This window comes from Callorhinus ursinus, unplaced genomic scaffold (assembly GCF_003265705.2).
Source record: "Callorhinus ursinus isolate GAN/ISIS: 27379988/994484 unplaced genomic scaffold, GSC_fseal_2.0 scaffold412, whole genome shotgun sequence".
NCBI classification, from domain to species: domain Eukaryota; kingdom Metazoa; phylum Chordata; class Mammalia; order Carnivora; family Otariidae; genus Callorhinus; species Callorhinus ursinus.
This window is the reverse complement of record NW_027397467.1, coordinates 18,844-28,185: the sequence shown is the minus strand read 5'-3', so window position 1 is coordinate 28,185 and position 9,342 is coordinate 18,844. Positions and strand designations below refer to the sequence as shown.

Genomic DNA, 9,342 nt, shown 5'->3' with positions numbered 1-9,342 from the left:
GGCCCTTCTCCCGATTATCTCCCGATAATCCCTGGAGCTTTGAGCCTCTCCCCCACCGTGGGCTCTTGAGGGGCTCAGAGACCCCACCAGCCACCATCTGGGGTGAAACGGCCTGACTGGGAACAGGAAATGAACCTCACCCACCAACTCTTTGTATTTGTCACACCCAGAACTTCCTCGTTGAAGGCAAGAACGTTTCAAAGGCCCCAGATTCTTCACCCCAATTTTTCTCTTAAAGAAATCTGTGAAAAAGTATAGTAGGTTAGAAACAATAACGTTACATGGACTATTACCGTTAGCCATGCACCAGTGTATCCTACAGCAGGGCTCTACCTCTTCTCCCTGCCATACAACGCCTCTCTGGCATTCCTTTTGTGACTGAAGATGTGTACCCACAGCTCTGTGTTTCCTCTTCCCTGCCCCCACTGGGTCCCACAGTTCTTTCTGTTTCTATAAATTTGACTACTTTACATACCCCGTACTAGGAGAAGCATAGGGTATTTGTCTTTCTGTGACTTGCTCATTTCACTTGGCAGAACGTCCAGAATATCCTTCTTTGCTAAGACTGAAGAACATTCCGCTGTATGTCGATGCCTCAGCTTCTTTCTCCATTCCTCTCTGGGTGTGGACACGCGGGGCGCTTGGCTCTGGAGAAGACCACTGCAACGAACGGGGATGTGCAAGTATCCTTGGGAACGTTGCTTCCAATTCTTATGGATGTACAATCAGGAGTGAGATGGCCCCATCACGTGGTAAGTCTATTTCTTCCTTTGGAGGAAACTCTGCGCCGTGTTCCACGGCAGATGGGCCATTTCACATTTTCACCGACACCGGCCCGGGGTTCCAATGCCTCCAGATCCTCCCCCACACAGGTTGTTTGACGGTGTTTGGGTTTTGGGTTCTTTTGGTTACTGTTGTTGATAGGGGCCGTCCTAAGGGTGTGACATGCTATGTCTTTGTTCTTTGATTTGTTTTCTCTAATGATTACTGGTGCTGAGCCTATTCTCAGAAGCTTGGTGGCCATTGCATAGCTTCGGAGAAATGTCTCTTCAAGTGTCTTGCCCGTTGTTTACTTGGGTAGTTTGTTTTCCTTGTTGTTGTGAATTGTAGAGTTTTTTACATCTTCTCGATTTGAATCCCTTAACAGACATAGGAATTGCAAGTCTTTTTCCCCGTTGTGTAGGTTCCCTTTTCCCCACGTTGATTGTTTCTCCTGAGGGCCAACAGTCTGTAAGCTTCAAATGGCCCCGGTTTTCTAGGTGGCTTTTGTTGCCTGTGCTTTTGGCGTCACGTCCTAGACATCAGTGCCAAATCCAACGTCATGAAGCTTTTCTCCGCTTTTCCTCTCTCAGCTTCACGGTCTTAGGTTCTCTGTTGAGATGCGTTATCTATTTTCCGTTACTTTTTGTGTATGGTAGAAAGGAAGGGTCCGTTTTCCTTCCTTGTATGTGGATATCCTGTCTTCCCAAGGCTTTTCTAAAATGTTTTACTTATTTATTCATGAGAGTCAGAGAGAGAGAGAGAGAGAGAGAGAGAGAGGCAGAGGGAGAAGCGATGCGGCACTCGATCCCAGGACTCTGGGGTCATGACCTGAGCCGAAGGCAGACGCTTAACCATCTGAGCCACCCAGGCGCCCTTCCCAAGGCTTTTCATTGAAGAGACTGTCCTTTCTCATTCGAGTGGGATTGGAACCCTGGGGAAAATCGTTTGGCCACGTGTGGAAGGCTCTGAAATTTGGGGACTCTCTGTTCTGTTCATCTGGTCTATGTGTATGTCTCTGTGTCTAATCCAGGACCTCACTCTTTGGTTTCTTGAAGCTCGGTAATATGTTTTGAAATCGGGATGTCCAAGCCTCCCACTTGTACTCTTTCTAGATTGTTCTGGCTCCTTGGGGTCTGTTGAGATACCCTATGAATTGAAGGATGAATTTTTCTACCTCCTGCCCAAAATGCCATTAGGAGTTTAATGTGGATTGCACTGAATGTGTGCATCACTTTGGGGGTATGGGCATTTTTTTTTTGAAGATTTTATTTATATGTGAGAGAGAGTATCAGTGGTGGAAGGGGCAGAGGGAGAGGGAGAAGTAGACTCCACACTGAGCGTGTAGCTTGACACAGGCAGGCTCCACATTTCCAGGTCAGCCCCAGAGACCTCCGGGGTTCACCTGGGAGGGTTGTTCCTCTCACACCCTTTCTCCCTCCACGGGGTCTCTCCTGACCCAAGGGGGACGTCGGTATGAGTCTTCGGAGTTTCACCAGCGCCCATACTCCAATGTGGGTCCCCTCGAATCTGAGTTTTGGGGGCCGTATTCCTTCTCCCAGCTCATGTCCTCTAGGACCCCCTTTCCTCTAGGCCCTGGGGATTGTGTATGGGAGGATAGTAGTTGCCGGGAGAATTTTATCCTGAGGCTGAATTTTAAGTAGAGGTTGTTTTTTTAAATGCATCTGTCGAAAAAAATCACATGGCTTTCCTCCTTTAAACCATTAATGCTGTGAATTACACTGATTTTCTACTGTTAAACTAACTATATTCCTGGAATAAACCCTACATTTCATGTTCATTATCTCTTTCATTCATTGCAGCATTGTGTCTCCTATTCCTGTAGGATGTTTGTAATGCTGACTTTGGCCTGTTCTTTTCATTTCTGTATTGTTTCTGGTTTGGGGGTCAAGGTTTTTCTAGCCCCACAGTAAGAGCTGTGGATATGTTCTCTCTTTCTCTTTTCTGTAGGAGTAGGGGTAAGATTAAAATGGCGTCTGAATGTTTAAAAATCTCTCCTACCAGTTGATCTAGGTTCCAAAATACTAAGTCGATTTGTGGGTTCATATGGCTACTCATTACTCTTTTGGTAGATTTGAGCATATGTCTCACAGTAATTAGAGAGCAAGCTAATCAGGAAGGATTATAGAATATTGGAGCAGTGCAAGAAGCTGGCCTCTCTCTCTATAAAATGTTACAATACATTTTTTCAAGCACATATGGCAATTTTATGAATATTTGCCACATACTAGACCGAAGAGCAAATTTCAGTAAATACTCATAGATGGAATGCTCTATGAATACTGTGTTATGAAGTGAAAATCACCATCTTCATGGGAACCATCACGATAATGGCAATTTCAAAATATGTATAATTAACAGTAAAAATACTTTCCATAGGGGCGCCTCGGTGGCTCATTTGGTTAAGCGACTCTTGATCCCAGCTGAGGTCTTGATCTTGGGGTCGTGAGTTCAGCCCTTCATTGGGCTCCACACCGGCCATGGAGCCTATTTTAAACAAAACAAAACAAAACTTTCTGTAGAACACACAGGATGAAACGGAGGCCAGCTCGTGGGCAAATTTAAAACGCTAAGATGCTTAACATAGAAAAGAATGAAAGAATGGTTGTTTATGAGTGAATTATCCACTTGTAGAAGTAAGAAGAGGAACAAACTCAAAGGAGAAAGAACATAAGAGATGAGCAAGAAACACAAAAGTCTAGAGGTGGCTCTTTCAAAATAAATTTCTGACCATGTGATCGGAAAAAATGAAACAAGGCACAAGAAGCATGTTAGGAGTAGAAAAAGGAAAAAGGAAGATGGCCTTGAAGGAGATCATGAACATTCTGGTTGTGAAATCTGAATAATTTGTTCAGTGATTACCTACAAAAATGGACCAGACTGAGTCAGGAAGAAAGAAATGCGAGTAGCCATGTGTGGTTAAAAAAGAAGAACTATAAGGGTAGGGGAATATCTTGTATAATGCAGCTGGGGGTGGGGTGGGATGGGAGTGGGGCAGGCCGGGAACACACAGGGCTGTGGGGTGCTGGTTCTCTTCTTCCTTAAGCTGAGTGAAGACACATAGTAAGGTGTTTTTTGTTGTTGTTGTTGTTTTAATTTTTGCTCTCCATACCCACCGCAGATGCTATAAGCAATTATTTTTAATATCTCCAATATGCAGGGGCGCCTGGGTGGCTCAGTCATTAAGCATCTGCCTTCGGCTCAGGTTATGTTCCCACGCTCCTGGGATCGAGCCCCGCATCGGGCTCCCTGCTCGGCGGGAAGCCTGCTTCTCCCTCTCCCACTCCCCCTGCTTGTGTTCCCTCTCTCACTGTGTCTGTGAAATAAATAAAATCTTAAAAAAAATCTCCAATATGCAATATGAAAACAAGAAAAAGTTTTAAAGTTTTTGCTGTCAATTTAAGAGGAAAAGGCTCCAGTACGGACTCATACAAATACAGAGCAAACCTTTACCATACGCCCAGGATAATCAACTGAGTCCTAGTAAATATGTACTTTACAACCAAAACATATAACACATTTGAGAAAAAATCCATAAGGAAATAGGAAAACAGGGCAATGAAGGAGAAAACTGGTGGCCAGTGCACACACATCTGAGGAGAGCCATGGAGGGAGGTTGGGGAGCAATCGCCCAATGTACAAATGGAACCCAGGACTGCTAGAAACATCGTGTACAAGTTCAGAAGGAAACTTCTCAACATCCTTCTGACCATCAGGGATTCAAGGAGATGGCTGATGAACTCCCACGGAAAGGGTGCAGAAGAAGAAAGACTTCCTAGAAATTAAAAAAAACAAATAAACACACAAAAAATTGAGTGTAATTGCTGAATAACTGGAATGTCACTGCTGAAAAATCAACCAAATGACCTGGAAGCTACAACTGAGGAAATCAACCATAAATCAGGGAGCAAAGATGGGATGTGTGAGAGAGAAGTGCTTGGGGAGTTGCGCACATTTGTTTAGTGCCTAATGGGCGCTGACATACATCAGTGACATATATGAATTACTTTACTCTTCAGGCAGCTGTAGAAGGATGTGAATGTGTTCCTTTCCTAGTTTCCTCCCAGTGTCAAAGGATTTTTTTTTTTTTAGAATTAGGGTTGAATTTTATCAAATAATTTTACTAAATCTATTGAGATAAGTATTTTTCTTCTTTAGTCTGTTGTCATGGAGAGTTACTTTCTGATATTGAAACACATTTGCATTCCTTTTTTTTTTTTTTTTCAGAGAGAGAGAGAGAGTGAACGCAAGGGGGCAGGAAGGGGCAGAGGGAGAGAGAGAATCCGAAGGAGGCTTCACACCCAGTTTGGAGCCTGACATGGGGCTCGATCTCACGACCCTGAGATCATGGCCTGAGCCGAAATCAAGAGTCGGATGCCCCTGCTTATTTTTAAAAACACACTTGCATTCCTGATAGAAATCCTACTTGGTCATAACGTCTCTATTTGCTTTTTTGACATTATTAATTCTGCATTTGGTTTCCTAATGTTTCCTTTGATTTTGTATGTGTATTTGTAAGTGAAATTGGTCTGTAATGTTCTTGCCTGGTTTTCTAGCCTCATAAACTAGTTAGGAAGTGATCTCCTTTTACCACTTTTTATTCTCTGGAGGAGTTTGTTGAGAATTATCTTTAATTTGAAGATTTGTTAAAGTTCATCCATAAGACCATTGGGGCCTGGTACTCTTTTTTTGGTGGAGGGTAATTAGTGGCTCTCATTTTAATTTCTTTAATGGTTATTGCTCTACTCATATTATCCATCTTTTTCTGAGGTCAGTTTTGGTGATTTACATTTATCTAGATGATTGTTCATTAATCCATAATTGAAAATATATTGGCCTAGCTTTTGTGGTAATCTCCAACAAAGTTTACAATCTCTCTTATATCTCCCTAATAAGTCCTTAAAGATTTTTATCAATATATCAATTGAGTCTTTTCTCTTTTTTTTTTAAAGATTTATTTATATGAGAGAGAGAGAGGGAGGGAGGGACAGAGGGAGAGAGAACCTCCAGCAGACTGCATGTTGAGCGGGGAGCCCAACACAGGGCTCGATCTCACAACCCTGAGATCGCAACCTGAGCCAAAACCAAAAGTCGGGTGCTTTACCAACTGCACCATCCAGGTGCCCCTCAATTGATCCTTTCTTTGTTTCTCTCTCTCTCTGTCTCTGTGAACACCATGGTTTAGTGGTGAATGGTGCAAGGTAGAAGGAAACTCACAGCAAAGATTGTCTCCTAGCCAGGCTTTAATCAGGTTCTCTGAGCCTTCTCCTTGACTAGGCCTGACCATATGCTTCAGGTCCAGTTTGAGAAGAAACCTACTAATCAGCTGAGCCAGAAGCCCCCACCCTCGATATCTGACCAAATTCCTCACGTCCCAGCATTCCCTAGGTAGTATGTGATCACTCCAGCCTGTCTACAGTGAAAGCCCTTAGTGAGCTTAGCAAGAATTACTCTACCCTCCTGGTAACTTTCCATCCACTGACCGCCCCACCCTGCCTCTTGGCTATAAATCCCCGCTCTTCTTGTTGATTTGGCGTGGGGTCCAATCTGTCTCCTCCACTGCACACCCACTGTAGTAGTCTGCCTCAATAAAGTGTGCCTGACCATCCTTAATGAGTGTCAGAATAATTTTTTCAGTAACATTGAAAACAAGTAATTATAATATGGTTGATGAGGATTAGAAGAAAGTGCATAACAGGGGCTGTGCGGTTATAAGGGAATCCCTTAGGGGCTTGTAAAGGTTCAAGAATTTGGAAAATATTAAGACAAGTGAGGAGATGGTATTTAAGATGAACCAAAAGACTGGGGAAATAACAAGTGGGGGAGACTGAAAGAAATTAGTCCATCTTTAGGGGCAGGGCTAGTGAGGACCCCACAGAACAAGTGTCCAGAAGAGCTTAGCTGTCTAATAGGCATTTCAATATTTTATGTCCAAAAGGAAGCTCTCGGGTTATTTTTACCCCCAGTGTTTTCCCCTAAAATACTAACTCAGTTTCCCAGATCACAAACTGGAACCACTATCCCTTTTGTGTTGAAAAAGCCAGAAACTTCAGAAAGAGCAGTGAGGGTTGCATTCTGGACGTACTTTTCTTCCTTTTATTTTATTTTATTTTATCTTATCTTATTTTGTTTTGTTTTATTTTATTTTTTATTTTATTTTTTTTATTTTTTTATTTTTTTATTTTTTTTTAAGATTTTTACTTATTTGTTTGACAGAGAGAGACAGTGAGAGGGAACACAAGCAGGGGGAGTGGGAGAGGGAGAAGCAGGCTCCCTGCTGGGCAAGGAACCCGATGCGGGGCTCGATCCCAGGACCCTGGCATCATGACCTGAGCCGAAGGCAGACGCTTAACCGACTGAGCCACCCAGGCGCCCCTATTTTTTAGTTTATTTTAGAGAGAGGGCTCACACAAGCTAGTGAGGTGCGGTGTGAAGGGGCAGATGGAGAGAGAGAGAATCCAAAGCAGACTTCCCACTGTGTGTGGAACCTGATGTGGGGCTGGATCCCATGACCGTGAGATCATGACCTGAACCTAAATCAAGAGTCAAACACTTAACTGACTGAGCCACCAGGTGTCCCACTTGATGTACTTTTCAAGTGTGTGCGGGGACACGTGGGGCTTGATGGATGCCTTTCCAACATTCTGTGGTCCGTAAACTTTGTCCCGGGAGTTCTGAGTGTGGGACTATCAGAAACCCGTCAGTGGGGATCCTTTCAAAGATAGCAGGGGCTGTAAGAAACTACAGGAGTAACGATAATTTTGATCAAAAATGAGAGTTCTGGGTGAAGCAGTTCAGCGGATGTTCCTCATAGTCACCTGTGGCGGGGGAAACAGGACAATTCATACACCCTTACAGTGTTCAAATGAATTAGTTGACAGGAAAATTCAAACCTTTAAACTTTGTTTTCAGAAGCGACAAGTTGAGTGTCATCGTTGGAAAACAGGCAGCTGATGGTCCGTTGCCAAGGTGACCCTTTTGTCCAGATGATTCTTCCAGACTCTCTGGGTATGACCCAAGCCATATATCTGAAAGCACGTCGTACATGTGGACTCACAGAGTCAGGTAGGTGCCCTGGAAGTCTGTTGTGTTAGAAATGTGAGCCCAACAAGTTTTTCTGGTTTGCTGGTCACCAGAGACACCTGATGTCACCCCGAACAGATGTCAGCGGTTCACGCTCTTGTTCCTTCTCCTGTGAGGACACATGGTGTCTGAGGGGAGAAGGGGGGATGAGTCTTTCGACTGAAGGGGTGTTTGCTTCTGCCAGTACCCTGGTGATGGTGGATTTTGATTTGTTTTTTTCTTTTTCTTTTTCTTTTTCTTTCTTTCTTTCTTTCTCTCTCTCTCTTTCTCTCTCTTCCTTCCTTCCTTCCTTCCTTCCTTCCTTCCTTTCTTCCTTCCTTCCTTCCTTCCTTCCTTCCTTCTTTATAGTATCTTCAAGCTCCATGAGGAAAGGAAGAGAGGACAAAATGTGGTTTGGATCCCTTTCATTCTACTCAGCCTGTAAGTACAGACATGGAGTCATTTCCATTGAACATAGAACACAGGGAAGAAGAAACGATGCAGGTGGTGAATAGGGACCCGGCCAGTGACGCTCTGAATCTTCAGCTGCAACATCCGGGCCATGCTGGCCACCAGCAGGCTGCCAGCAAGCAGCACCGCGGGCTGTGGGACCTGGAGGTGCGGCTCCAGGTGGGACCTCGCTCCAGTCTGTGTTCTGTCAGCTGTCCCACCGCCCACCCACATCCACCCCCACCGAGGCTGAGGACCTCCAGGCCCTGGTGGACACCGTGAGGATCGTGTCCTGCTGGATGGACTGCCCCCACCTCTCCTCTCTGGCCTCTCGCACAAGCTGGGACCAAGCCGAACCCGTCCCTGCGCCCCCCTCAGCGCCTTAACTGCACACATAATTCCAGCATTCACTTCCGGTCTTCACACAGGCTCAGCCTGCACACGTCTCCTTCTATTAAAGGTCTTTCCCGCCACGTGGGTGCTGCCGCAAGAATCATGAGAGTCACTATTGAATCTTTGGTCCCCCCCTGCCCCACGTGGAATCTGTCACCCAAAGCTCTCCAGGTCCCCCACCTGCCCCGACATTTCTCCTGTTTCTCTACCACTTTCTCCTCCACCGCGACCACGAGTCCAAATTGTCATTTCCTACGTGAACCTGGCGGGTCTAACCAACCTTGCAGGGCGTGAGGTTCCTACTGTTGCTGTGACAAACTACCACAACCGCAGTGGCTTCACACAACACAATTTGTTAATCCTAGAGTTTTGTAGCTCAGAAGCCTGACACAGAGCCACAGGGATCGTCCAAGACAATCTCCCCATTTAAAGGCCAGCCTAGTAACAACCTTAATTCCCCGTTGCCTTGTCCAGTCACGTATTCACAGGCTCTGGGGAGCAGGGTGTGGACATCCGGTGGGGTCACTCTTCTGCCTATGACAGCTTCCACTGTCTCCTCTCTCTGGGGCCTTCTCTGGGCGGCAAGCAGAGAGATGCCACCAGAATAACGTCATGTAAATAGATCATGTCGCTTCTGGAAAACAGATCCGTCAAACA

At 45.1% G+C, this 9,342-nt stretch overlaps 1 long non-coding RNA gene across 2 annotated transcripts; it reads left to right on the top strand.

Moving 5' to 3' along the window:
• The first annotated feature begins 239 nt into the window (after positions 1-239).
• LOC112818431 (uncharacterized) lies at positions 240-8,785 on the top strand. 2 transcript variants are annotated; one of them, XR_003206582.2, is made up of 3 exons: positions 240-752; positions 7,693-7,845; positions 8,212-8,785. It is a non-coding gene; the product is annotated as an uncharacterized lncRNA (long non-coding RNA). The 2 variants fall into 2 exon arrangements; XR_003206583.2 differs by lacking the exon at positions 240-752 and adding an exon at positions 786-872.
• The last annotated feature ends 557 nt before the right edge of the window (positions 8,786-9,342 follow it).